The 14,373-nt window shown below is 41.4% G+C and overlaps 1 protein-coding gene across 2 annotated transcripts in view; it reads left to right on the top strand.

The window, feature by feature from the left end:
• The first annotated feature begins 8,353 nt into the window (after nt 1–8,353).
• Nucleotides 8,354–14,373, top strand: part of ddr1 (discoidin domain receptor tyrosine kinase 1) — a 35,810-nt gene continuing 29,790 nt past the window's right edge. The window contains exons 1-2 of one of the 2 annotated variants that reach the window (XM_067509463.1): nt 8,354–8,725; nt 10,617–10,679. The gene's annotated coding sequence lies outside the window, so the exon portion shown is untranslated. The remainder of the gene's footprint in view (nt 8,726–10,616; nt 10,680–14,373) is intronic. The other variant, XM_067509462.1, reaches the window with a different exon arrangement.

The following is a 14,373-nucleotide window of genomic DNA, read 5'->3' as shown; positions in this document are numbered from 1 at the left end:
AGATGTTAGTGCTTTATTGTGGAAGTTATCTTGTAATTAGTTAGGGGACTTCCTTTTATGAGTACCAAAGACAAATAATTAGTATGATGAGCTTTACTGATGCTAATGATCAGCAGCTCTTTGCTCAGATCTAATTAAAAGTACTCCCAAAATACTTAATTGGTAAATTTCCGGATGGGCGATGGTTAAAGCTGAAAGCATGTAATGAAGCAAAATGTACCCAACCACAAAATCATTAAGGAATAATTAAAGTTATTAGCAAGCTTGAACTCTCATGATGTAATCATTTGTAGTATTTAATTATGTTAAACTACTGCTAAATATTTTTTAATTATGCACCAGGTGTTAACTATAAACATGCATTTTCTCATTATGATACGGACTCCTAAATTGTGCAGGAAATAAATTAAAAACTATAAGATGCTGCAATCACAGTATAAATCAAGTTTACGGAAAATATTTGAAGAATAAAATACTTCATTATAAGAAACACTTGGACCAGGGTGTGTTTGATTTATTTGTCATCTTAATAAATGCCTGAGCTCTGAAGAGCGAAGATGAGAAATTCTTGAGGATGGAACATCTTGTTATGAGCCTGCTTTTATTATAATTGTTTTTGTTTATCAAAACACTTCAGATTTTCTATTTAATTTCGCCGTGTGTCTTACATGACTACATGTAATAAAACAAGAAGTGCCTGGGAAGAAGAGCGAGGCTCAATCAATAGCACATATCTGAAGGTTTGTCCACTGTGCAGCTGCTTTTTTTAACTGTAAAGCATGTGGAATAAATTATCACCTCTCCCAGCCTCTAATAAAATGATTTCCATAATCATCTGTTAAAATTTTTGAATATATCCCTGAAATTTATGCCCCAATCGAGGACTGTATGTCACTGGATGATTGTACTGATGGTGTTTGTCAAATTATTCACTCTTTTGACACCTGTCCAATCCTCTTGTCAGAGTAAATCTAGCTGCTGCTATTATCTCATTATGTATATCATGACCCATCGGGCACCATTCGTGATAATCACCATTGAGGTCTGCAGTAATCATTATTTACAGTATAGAAGTAGGCGGAAATCCCCCCTTTTTTTTGCATAATTTGGGTTAACTGCCAACTTTTACGGTACTCTGAGATATTATTTGCTGACAAGATAAACTCTGAGGGGGGGAAGAGAGGATTCATCTGGAATTGTTTCCGCTTCACCACCGGAGCCATGAGCTGTTTAATTTCCCCAGCTAGAGCCCCAACTATGTTGTGGCCCTCAAACCTGTATGGCAGTAATTACACCCAGACAAAGACCCCAGATTTACTAAAGCTTGACACCATAAAACTCAAAACTGTTAATTAAATTCTGCTGTGTTAAATGTCTCTGCTGCCAGCATCGATCACGCAAGTAATGCCCATGTGGTTTGAATTTGATCTGTTCTCTCTTTCATTGTTTTTCTTTTTTTTTTAATTTGCCTTGGAAAACTTTCTCATGACGACCTCAGGTTGTTGCAGGGATTCTTTCCCTATTTCCACCTTTCTCTTATTTGCTGCATTCATGCTCCCTGTGTGACCCCAGCTAACAAGTGCTTGAGACCGGGGAGTAAAGCATTGGTTTCATATGAGAGCTGGAGCAAAAGCAGAGCAGAAAAATACATTAACCTTTTTATGTGCTTCAGGGGCACTGTAGTAACACACATACTCAGTGACATATAGAGTCAGTGGGAAGTTGTGAAAGTATTCAGGATGAGGAAGAACAACAATACCCACAAATGTGTTTGGATTCCCCTTAAAGACCAAAACTAACATTCAATGTTGGCCTTATGGACACAACCAAACAGGAGTAGGTCTCATTATAGTAAATTATCATTTTATATCTCAGGCGACAGGTTTACTATTCTGTCACTAGAGGGCTATCAAAGCTTGTATTAGTATGAGCCTTTGCTGCAGTTAATAGTCAGGTGCACTGAACTGATTGTGCACAGACCTCTCATTTGTAGTGTTAATTGTTAGTATGGGCAGTGTGTGTTATGTGATATTGCAGCCATGTTCAGCTGTATCACCTTAAGGTGTGTCATGAGCTATTATGTGGATAAATCTAGAAACACAATAAAGAAAGAAACCTCAGAGGGTTAAATTATATACTATGAGTAATAAAGGCAAAATTATCCAATCAAAATGGTCCAAATCCAACACACACACACACACACACACACACACACACACACACACACAAATGAAAGAAAAGAGCAAGTTCTAAAAACATATTGCAATTTTGTAAAGAAGAACTTTTATTTCATTCATTAATCATCTTAGACTCCTAGTTTGTCTTGTGACCCTCAGGAGGGTGAACGACCCCAGTATTTCTGCCTTCTGCTGCTACTTTGCGTACATTTATCTAAAAATAGTGTTATACCTCTTTTTAAGCATGACTTGATTTCTTTTTTCACTAAGAAACTGCCAAATTTGGATAGTAAACAATTGCTGGAAATCACTGGAGTTATAGGTGGAAAAGGGCTAAATAGATTTTACAGTAGGAAATGTAAAAACACTAATTTTTAAAGGTCGGCAAGGACATTATCATTAGCCAGATGAACCTACCACACCTATATTTTGTAATAACTCTGAGCACAATGGAGTGCTGCCTCAAAAGAGAGGCTCAAACAATTAAACACGTCCCTGAGTGTTGTCCACGCTACTGCTGCTGTTACTAATTGTGAAGCATATCGAAGGACTTACCCATTCCAACTTCTAAAACAGTGATTTCTATAGTCATAAAATTAAACAGACTGTCTTCTCTTCAGGTGATCAGCGTTTGGCAAACTGTCCCAGCAGTATGTCAGCGTGGGGCAAACTCAGAAACAATATTTTCCACAGTGAACATTCAACACAATGTGTACAGAGCAGCTTTCCCATATTCCTCCTGCAGAGGGTCACAATATGGCAGCTGGGTTTGTTTGTTCAGAGGACTTGTGCTTGAGTGTGGAAAGGACCTGATCTCTGTTCGCCGTAGAGCTCTAAGACACACAAAGCACTGCCAATGCAAACTCAGAGGAATTCACTATTGTGCAGTTTATCTATACTGTAAATAAAGTTGACTTTATGTATTTTAATTGCCACAAATGTTGAATATGTGTGTGCTTTCATGTATATATGTATACTTCTGTGCTTCAGTGTGTGCGTTTGTCTGTCTGATTGTGCATGAATGACACCTCTTTGGTTACTGGCTTGTGTGTTTGTCTGCGACCCCAGTTGTGAGCTGGGGCCCATGTGTCAATAGGTATTTTTAGCGCCACCTCTCACTACATTGCAATGGCACTCATTTGCACCCGTCGGAGATCTGCCCACCCACCCTCCTCCTCACCCTTCTCACCCAACCACCCAGCCACCCACCCTGTCCCTGGCACTTTCAAATCCGCCAAAACATTCACTCTCGCTGGAAGGAGCCAGCAACAGTCTGTCTGAAAGTTTTTTAAAAAAGGGAGAGAGCGTTCGAGATCCAGGAGTGGAGACGGGAAGCAGATCAGACTTGGGTTACCATGGCAATAAAGACCTCAGGCATGGCATTCAAAATTACTCCAGTAAATTAGCTGAGTTTTGTTTTACCCTTGGGATTTGGCCAATTTGAATATTACTTAAAATAATTAAAGGATAGCTATAATTATATGTCTTTATACAAACACACACAGGCCCTGGGAACATGACATTGTTGTTTGAGGCAGCGATCAGCCAAGTTAAACTACTGTTTAAGCAGGGGTGTGGAAAGGCTAAACATGTAATTGGTAAAGACAGTAGGGTGGAGGGCCAGACAAAGAAGATCCGAGCACATCCGATGGTGGTTATGGTGAATAATTCCCAAAGCGCTATTGTTAGCAGTGCAGAGAGATAGGAAAAGAAAGGGAGGCCATTCATTCAGCGGTTGGCTCAGACAGGTGAGGAGTGGAGGCAGGGAAGGGGGGAGGAAAAATGGAATAAAAGCCTACAGGGGCTGGAGCGACAGTTTGAACAGAAGGCGACAGTTGTAAAGGAGCCTCCCAAATGCCATAGCAGAGGCAGTAGACCTCCACAGTGTCATGTTTGTGTATGTGAAGGTCTGTGTGCATGTGCAAAGATGAATAGCAGGGGATTTCTTAGGGGGGGGAGAGAAACCTAACACCCAAAGAGAGTCTGCACCCCCACCTGAAGGAGGCACAAGTGCGCAGCTACAGCTGAGAGCGTCTCCAGGGACTCCTGACTATGTGAGGGGTCATCTGGAATGCTCACCCCCACCAACACCCGACATACCCACCTCCCCCCTACACCCTCTCTCCCCACATTCCCCTGACAACACTGAGCTCATCACACTTTACACACATCCAGCTGCATGGTCACAAGGACACTTCAAGCTGAAGAGGGTTTATCAGGCAGATCCTTCATTATCTTTGTAAGAGACTGCATTGTGCGAGAGAGCACTATTAATCTATTTAGTGTTCCTTATGTCTTGGTTTCAAAAATGTACTCTTATGAGATCATTAAAAGACAAAATTCAAACATTAGAGGAAGGAATATTGCAACAGCCCTGAATAAACTTAAATTTAGACATGATGCACCAGTTTTCTGACACACAGGGATAATTACTTTGGAATGGCTTATGTCAGATGGTTCACTTAGGTGTAGACTAAACAATCTAAGCATCTACTGGAGGCACTGAGGACACTTATACTTTGAAATTTCTGTCACAACTCTCACAGGGTCAGCAGGGTTGTCTGCTGGTTTATTATTTCACCCCCTGTGTCACCTGGGCCAACAGAAACATTGTTTTTGTTGTTTTATAAACTGTTTTACTTGAGTTATTTATGCCTCTTTATGAGGTTGACATTTGAGGTGTAATGTGAAATATTTCTACACTGCAGAAATATTCATGTTAATACCGAGATGATTTGTGTAATTTTAGGGATCCCTTAAGTTTTCCTATAATGCAATCATTAGACTGAAGTCAGAGATCTTTTCATCACTGAACACCTAAAAAGACAGCTCTGGGATTGTGATGCCCACCATGATCCAGGAACCTCCCCCATGGAACAGGCTCTGACCCTGTGACCCCCTGACACCTCTGCCAATCCCAGATCCTGTCCAGAGGCCTATCAAGTACAACCTGCCTTGGGCCTTTGACACTGACAGAACACAGGCAAGTCACAGTCACAAAAAGACATTAGGGAGGTAACACAGCGGTGCATTTGAAATTGTACATGCATGTACAATATCACACATGTAAATGTGAATATAAAACCAAACACATCCCTGAAGTCGCACATGCATGAACAAAAAGTGGAGTATTCTGGAGCTCTCTGAGGTATGTAGTTGGCCATTGCAAATCCAAGACATTTACTGGTTTTGGACATTACCAGTGAAAAATCACAGGCAGAGATGTTTCAGAAGATAGAATGCTTGGTATGTGGTTTTATGCCCGTTCCCAGCATACTACAAGCTTCACATTCTACAACTGATCTGTGGTGTCTGAATCCTGCAGCCCTGCACAGCTGTCAGACCCCTACAGGGGGTGGACAAGCTGCCTGTGCCTGTGTGTATGAGTGTGTGTGTGTGTGTGTTGTTGTTGTGGACGAAATGCTTTTGAGTTGAACACTTCCAATTCTAATTCAGATGTTTGTGTGTTTTTTATACTTGAGTGAAGTCTGAGAGGTGATAAATCCAAGCTGTGTATTCACCATGACAGACAATAGATCATCTGTCATCCCTCCTGAATAGAAGCTATGGATGAAAATGGTAATTTTCTGCTGAATGCAATACCCTTTTTAAGAAGTAAAAGTCTTTCTTTAAACTTTTCACACCATTTTCTCTCTATTGAAACCCACCTTTCTTTTTCTTTTCAGACCAATGATATTTCAGGCAATTCATTCCTTTCCTCTTTCTTTATCTTTCCTTACCTATTACACCAAGTGCTTTCTTGTCCTTGGAGATTCATACATGCAATACAATTTAAACTTTCTCTCTCTCTCTCTCTCTCTCTCTCTCTCTCGCTTATTCGTCTCTATTTATTCATCCCTCTCTCACCAAGTGAATTCCTCACAGGATCAGACCTGCTTTTTATGCTCCACTAGTTTTCACTCAAAGCGAGAATGAGTGTATAGGAAGAAAGGGGGGTTTTGTGACAACAAACCAAAACTCTATGGAGGAACTGAGCATATTTTGTCAAAAAGCAAGAAGAAAATATGAAAAAGAATCAGGGCAAGAGAAATGAGACACAAAAAGAATAGAAGAGAGCGGGCATGGGGTAGAAAGGAAATAATGGCAAAAAAGGTCATAATTTCAGCCCGGGGATTTGCTGTTGCCTGGACAACGAACAAAGCAGAGCCAGTTGGACGATGTGTGAAACAGAAAGGGCTGAATAGAGAAGGAAAAGGCTCTGGGGAGTGAGCGAACAAGAGATGAGAATTACTGCACTCATCAGCAGGATCATTTCTGAGAATTATTTAACATTTTTTTAGCGAATGGCATGGAAAATAACCACAACGATTTCTTCACCCTCTCTTTAATTTGAACTTGAACTTCGTGACTTTTGTTTAATGTTTAAGAAAACATTTTTACGAAGAAAACGAATGCCTGTTTAAAACAGACTCCAGAGAGGCAGAGAATATTAATAAATAATTAAAGCAATGTGGCTAAACAGAGACAACACTGTAATCACAAGTTTAGGTATTATATAAAGGACAGAGAGAGGGAAGCTTAACCATTAAACAGAGAGGGGGGTGGGGTGGGGGAGTGGAGTGTTTTGGTTATGTTTTAGTCCTGAATCAAAAGGGGTTGAGAGAATGTTAATGATATGCATGGAAAATTGGGTCAGGCCATATGAAAAACCAGATAAAGTCTAAGATAAACACAAAGAAACTTGGAGAGAGACAGTGAGGCAGGGTGAATGAGGGAGTGGATGGGGGTGTGAAGGCTGCAGGTCTGGATAAAGGTTGCATGAGTGGAGCAGAAATAGAGGCAAAATTCAAGATAAAAATCCATTAGTTTACTGAAAATTCACTGACAAATATGTTTTTGCACAACACACCACATCAGGAGTGTAAGATGTTCTCTGATTAAGGAAAAGAAGCAACACTGCATTCTATATAAAAGGCATGCATTAAAATCTGCGTGTGAGTAAAACCATTGACTTATTAGTAAAAATGCATTTAAACTACACAAAAGCTCTCAGTCATATTCATTTAATATTTGTACATAAAGAAGTAGTAGTGTTTACATGGAGCTATTGATGCTTCACTTAGTAGTTGGTACTTTAATCAAAGTGCATCATATTTCTTAAAGATAGGTTTTCTGTGCAAAACCCTAATCTGACACCTCACTTGTAACTACAATGGTTAAATAAATGTAATCGAGTAAAAGGTACAATGTACAATACTTGAGAAAATGCACTGTACATCTCTGCATGACATGAATGTATATCACATTGCTATCGCCATTTCAGTCAAAAACATGATTTACTGACAGAGCTCTCCCATTTAAAGGCATCTATTTAAACATTCATACACATACAAGCACCTATACATACAAAAAGCTGAATGTTACAGTCGAGTGTATCAGTCCTCTTCCTTGTTTACCTAAGGTGGAGCTCAGTGTGTTAAATGGCCTTTATTGTCTCTTATTGCTGACTGAGCACCAGCTAAAGTTTCTCTCCTCCTCTTGTCTCAGACAAGTACGAACACATACTGTCACTACTGCTCAGCCTTCTTTGAGTCTGCATCTGTCTGAACTATTCAACTTTTGATGTACACATACACACACCTCTCTTTAAAAACACGAATTCCAATCTCTCTGCTGCCTTGCCTCGGGGTCCCATATCAATACAACTTTCCTCGTTCCAGCTCTGATGCCGTGTTTTACTGCAAACCCTTCAATCTGAGTCATTACAGCTCAGGGCCAGTAATGGTATACAGTTACACCACAGTGCTCTGTAATAAAGTTTTCTGTTAGAGGTAAATAGGAAGGCAGGGTGTTGCTAATTGTACAGGCTAGACGCTGATGGGGTTGGACAGATAATTCCTGCAAGCTTTTATAAACAGCAAAGAAACATTTTCTAACACACAGGTAAAATCACTCTGCGTGTTACTGTATCTTATTTCATATTTCCCAAACCTCAGTGTTGCTGTAACAACAAAACTCCCATCTCCCCCAAAGGATTCACGTTGAATTTCATTTGCCAGTATTACAGAGGTCTCAGCGCCCGCCCAGAGGAGGCTCTGATTGGACGAGCTGCCTGCTGGAATATTCAATTAGACACCTTGCTCGGGGCTGTCATTGGACACAGCCGGTGCAGTTATGTAAATGAGCACCTGGTGGCGCCTGCCGGGTCGGCTGCGGAGCCCGGAATGAGGTTGGAGCAGCGCAGTCGGGGCTCAGCTTCAGTAAGGGGCCAAGGTGCGAGAAACCTGGAAGGTCTCTCGCTCTTATTTTAAGTCTCCCCTCATTGTCGAGTATCGACTAGTAAAAAGTATTTATCCCGAGGCTGTCAAGTGAAAAGCTGGCGCTACATCCACCATTCCGCTCTGCGGGCACGGAGTACTTGGATGTTTTCTGACTTTTGACAGAGGTCGTTAGCCGAGCGCCTCTTCGGGGCTCAGTTTGTGTATTTGCCTGGACCCTTGTTGCTCAGGACAAACCGCACCTGTTTGATACAGACTTCATCTAAAAGTTTGGATTGCTGTGAAAAAGCACGTCTCTGTGTCTTTTAGGTAAGTATTGAAACTCCTGTAAAGCCCTCGCGCGTTTTTATCTCCGCGCAATTTACTCTTTAATAAGCGGCTATACTAATATTGCAGCGGATATTTCCAGCTGTCTGTGTGTGTGTGTCTGTCTGCCTTTCGCTCTGTGTGGCTTGGCGTCTGTGTGTCTCAGTGTGAAGCGGGCACGGCGGCTCTGGACACCAGCCACGGACTGCGGGGAAGCGCGTGTGAGGTGTAACGTTGCTCGTCGCGTCCCAGCACGCTAGTGTGGCACATTGTGGCGTTCACGGACTGGGTGGCAGAAATCGTCTGACAGTGAACATCATGGTCTGGAGTTATTGGAAACCGTGCTGTTCAACATTTTGTTGGATGGTTTCTTGGCAGCAGATGCCACATTATGGCGAGTCCAGATTTGTGCTAAAAGCGTCTGCCAAATGACTGAATGTGCTAAGGCCCGTTTTCCCACGTTTATACTAACTTGAATGAACTTTAATTCATCCTGCCCTTTTTTATTTCAAACATCTATGACTTCCAAACTGTTGCATAGGTGAGACTAAACTGTCACACTTTTTTTCTGCTACAATCACTCTTTGCTTGCTGTAATTTACAGTTAATTAACACAACCTCACAAGTTAAAAGTATTTTCCTCTGTATGTCAAGCAAGTGCAGCTGCCCTGATGAATGGTTCAGTAGAATGTGTAGTGTTTGAAACAAACATACATCCAGGTGCTGATGGTCATCACACCAATCATTAACCCTGTGACCCCACAGCTCCATAGGGACTTACAATATGAAAATTTGCTCTGGTTTCATTTACCTCTGGCCAAGTGAACTGGTTCCCCTTCGGGGAGTAAATGAGTTACAAGAACTAAACCTGAAATCAACACAGCGTGGCCTGGCACTGCAGAAGAGGACCAGTGTTGACAGAGAAAACATGTCAGCATCTGCCAGAATGTTTGAACTGATTTGGGCATATTTTACATCTTGTGTATTTATCAGTCAAAAGAAATATTTGAGAGTGAGCCACTCATGCAGTGTGATAAATGATCCTCATCTTTTCTGAGGACAGGATGGTGCAGAAATTGGAAATGCTTTAAGGTAAAACCTGCAGCTTTTGCTTTTGATTATCTGTGTGTGACAGAGACAGGAGTGAGGTGAAGATATGATTGTATGTGTTTTTGTTGCCAGCTTGTTACAGTGTCTTTGTGCATTCTTCTTTGCTTGCAGGGAGGCGGAGGTGGCCTGATTAACAATGTGATTCAGTAGGTGTGTAGTGTAGAGGGCAGTCACCTTTTCTACCACATGATAACAGTATGTGGGTGGCAGTCAGACCTGAGGAGGTGTAGTTTTTTTTTTTTTTTTTTTTTTTTTTTTTTTTTTTTTTGGACCTTTTGTGGGGAGGGGGGTGAATGCTTTGGGCTTTGCCAATAGATAGACAGGCAATAAAAGGCATTTTTTCTCCTTGTCCCTCCCTCCCTGCATCTGTAGCGAAAGAAAGGGGATAAAGTGAGGAGGAGCTCTGAGTGTTGGTATACAGTTCCTCGCTGCAAGCACAGGTCGGCTGGTTTGCTCTCTAATGGGCGTTTGGCTGCTAATTCTCCCACGTCATCCCACAGGAGCCATTGGCCCTGAAAGGCTGTTTTCTATCAGCTGTGCAGTCAAGAAGAGCAGAGAAATTATATCTTAAATAGTTGGATAGACAAGTTATGTGAGTATTATTGTGCATGCATACATTGGGGAGCAGTTGTTTTTTGTTTTTTATTGATTTGTCTTTGTCTTGACAGGCTCATGAGAAAATGACATTAATTGCATAGTGTGATTTGTGGAAAACTGCACAGAGCAAAGTAATTTGTCTCACTGCATCTGTGAAATGGCTGTTTGTTTTTTGTTTTTGTTTTAGTCTTCAGAGATTTTAAGACTCGGCTACAAAAGTCTTGGAAAGCTGCTTTTGTGTACAAGACAAGTAAGTGAGTTTTTGCAGTGGTGTGTTATTGCTTTTGTCTTTTGATTGAAAACACACACATGGATGCCTGTGTGCGAGATTACAGACACACAGAAGCAGGATTTGGTCTCTACAATGGGAACACAGGGTTGTATATTCTGGTTGATCATTGACCTCTGTCTGCTGTCCTCTCTCTCTCATTGCTTTGGGAGCAGCCATGCTCTGTGACTTTCTGTTTGTGGTTGCTGACCATTCTGAAAACACTTTTGCAGGTGCTTACGGATTGAAAACCCAAAGGTCTGCACAGTGACTGAATTGTATGTTTTTCAGCTAATGTGGCTACCTAATGACAAGCAAGGGCACAATGACAATAATGGTATTTTCAGTCCAAAAGAACTGTCTTTTATGAGACCTGTCTGACAGTGTTGACCTATTTCACTGGAATTCCACAAAATCGGGGTTTGCCTCTAATTAGTTCCCAACAGACTGAGCAGGAACTTTAGGGCCAATGGAAGAATTCATTCATGTCCACAGACATGACACGGTTTCTTGCTTTCCACTCCACGATCTCCTAATGGGAAATGAAACCAACTGAAGGAAGAACTCCACTGTCCTAAATCAATTTCCCCTTAAGTCTAGACAGCTAGCCGTTTTAATTGCATTTGTCGTATTTGTGGTCACATGCAGAATGAGCCTGATGTGACTGCAAGATAAACAAATTCATCGTGTAATGGGTGGTGACACTTCAAAGTAGGATCCAGGGTGTTCTTGGTCTTTGTTAGGGATTTCTAAGGTATGTATTTGGAGATTCATAGCGAGGAAACCAAAGAGATCAGCCCTCCCCACTCCAGCCTATCTTCATTCCCCTGTCCCTCCATCCAGCATACCTTTTGATCCTATAATCGATCATTCTGTCGATGTCTCTCGCTCTCTCTCCCTCTCCCTCCCCATCTCACATGGACATGAATCTCTCCATTCCTTTTGAAGCTACTCTGGATAATTCATTCGCCCTCTTCTCCTCCTCCTCCTCCTTCTGCTCGTCCATCCCATCCTCAGCTTCCCTTTTCCCATCATTCGCTTGAGTCTCTTCATTTATCTGTTTGTTCCTCCCATTGTGGTTGTTCTGCAATATTACTGCACAGATGTAAGTAAACTGAAGGGATAATCTGACTGCTGGTATTTCTTCAAAGAACATAGTATCTTATCAAGGTACCTCTGATCATGGCCTAATGCATTATTCTCTATATGACCTAAAATTAAAGGTGTCCCAACTGTCAGCGTGCAGTAGAAAATGTAGATGTTGGCAATTAATATCTTTAATGTAAAATTTCTCTGTAATAGTATAATACATATTTACGTACACAAAATAAAATACTTGTTCAGAGAGGTTTAACATTGCGCTTCCTGAACATCAATCATAAAAAAACGGACTGAAACTGAAGCAGCAGAATAGGTAACATTGTCCTTTTTATACATTGCATTCTTCCCTGTCTAAACCTGGCGCCTACATTATCCACAATGCAACTTGACCGTTGACACTTCAGTCAATTATTCAGTTGTGTTATGGTAGTCACAGCTAATGTAGCCTTGAGCAAACACAAGGAATGGGCCACATAGGTCTGGTAAACTCCACACCCTCAGAATATTTATATTTTTTTCTTTTCGATTTCGTAGTCTTCAACCAACATTGTTTCAGCTGACATCACATAAGTTTTGGCGCTGCTCCCTCTGGAACCACACAAGACATAAAATACGTTTTCTGCAAATGCAGTACTCTTTAAGACCTGCAAACAGACTTTGATGTGTAAAATCTGTGGAGTTCTCCTTTAAACCTTATGTTGATGAGTTATTGATCTAATCAGATGAAGACAGTGCCTCAGTGATGATGCTGAATACCGTGCACTGAAGCCAATTTTGAATCACGTCATGTTCCTTTACACGTATCTCCAACAACTGGCAGATGAAGTTATCGCTTCTGGAAACAGAAGGCGAACCCTATAAAAGATGGAAGCTCTCACAAACTTAAGTCGATGTGCGGTGTGCTCTGTTTTCCCCCTCTTACCGTTTATTTCTTTTTAGATTTTCTTCTCATCTCTGTTCAATTCCTCACACTGGTGTTTTTCGCCTGAGTTGCTGGCACACACTGCATCTTGTAGCTCAGCACACTACTAATAATTACTAATAGCTTCTGGCAATGTAAGTGCTTTTGAAACCCTATTGGAACATAGAGGAAAATTGTGTTCAACATCAAAGGTTACATTTTCTTTCAATATGTCTTCTCGTCATATGATGAATAAATGTTGTAACAACATCCACACTGAGTGGGGTGGGCTTGGCTTTCTGTCTTTCACCTCAAAGGGGTTTTGAGGGGCACATTAGCATCAGGAAACGGTTGTGTGATGTGTAATTTGGCTCTTTTTAGGAGCTTTCTTTCTGTCAAGAGGGAGGAGGAGGTCTGCAAGTGTGATAGAGGTATCAGCCTGTGCCTGAGGCTTTTAACAGATGAAGTGTATGTGTTTTTAGAGTTTTGGCAAAGCCCACACTTTGTGTTAATCAGGTCACCACAGTTTTTGGATCCTCATTTGTTTTTGTGTGAGTGTTTATTTTTTTGTAAGTCTGCTGCAGTAGCCTAACATTAAACAGCTTAAAGAAGTATGAAAAGAGTTTCCCTCTCTGCTCAGCTGTCATTTATTAGAAATGAAAAGAGGACATCTGTTGGAGGGCTGGGTTAGGCCAGAGAAAGTATTTTTCTCAAACTGCTGAGTCTCACTGAACTCACTCCTGTTTGACCTGATCTCTCCAGCTTTTCTTGCCATGTTCTGTTTCTCTTGAGGCCATTCCTCTTTTCTTTCCTCCCTCCATCCTTCTCTTTGTGTCAATAGCTGCTCACAGGATGAATCATTCTCACCCTCCTGCGGGCAAAGAGTTGCTTTTGTCCCACGCTCACTCTGTCATTCTAGGTCTCTGGCTTCAAATAGTGTAGGGATCTGTCCTCCCAACCTTTCTGCTTGTCTTTCTGTCTGTCTGTGGCAGTTTTCTCTCTGCCTATTGTGAGAGCAGCACCGGGCTGTCACTTGCCTCTCCTTTCTTTTTACCCCATCCTCCCCTTTGCTACCTACTTGTTCTCTGACAGGAGCAGTGAGACTGTGCAAATTGAATTTCGGGAATTGGGCTGCGGTTTACCCTGACACTGCAGCTCTGAAACCGGCTTTGGTGTCAAACTGGAGCCAAAGATCCACATAGCACACTCTGCTGCCATACTGTCATATTAACATGCTAATGCTAACACATATCTGCTAGATTCTCATTAGAATGGTTACACCCACGCTTCAACTAAGGTCAGACTTCTAACTAATCTTCCATCCCTGTAGCAGTAAAGGTTCATTTTCATGCAGAACATTCACTTTCACTATAGGAAAGAAAGCCCCTTCATTAACTTGCTTTCACTAGGAAGTGAAATGGCACTCTTCTTTTTCTAGATAGATTATACAAACAAAAAAGTGCTAAGGACCATCTAAATACATGTACCGACATGTATGAAGCTTCAAGCCCTGAGAACCAAACCAGTGTTACACTTTTTGTCAATCAGCTTTCCCTGACGAAATATAACCCACACTGTGTATTTCCTATGCGTGCACAGACAACGGACTTAATTATTTGATTCACACATTGCAGCTTATAACCAGCTGACTCTAGGAAGATGACATTTTTTTGC

The sequence above is a fragment of the Channa argus genome, chromosome 7 (assembly GCF_033026475.1).
Source record: "Channa argus isolate prfri chromosome 7, Channa argus male v1.0, whole genome shotgun sequence".
NCBI classification, from domain to species: Eukaryota; Metazoa; Chordata; class Actinopteri; order Anabantiformes; family Channidae; genus Channa; species Channa argus.
Note: the sequence above shows the minus strand (reverse complement) of the source record. Positions and strands in the feature narration are given on the sequence as shown.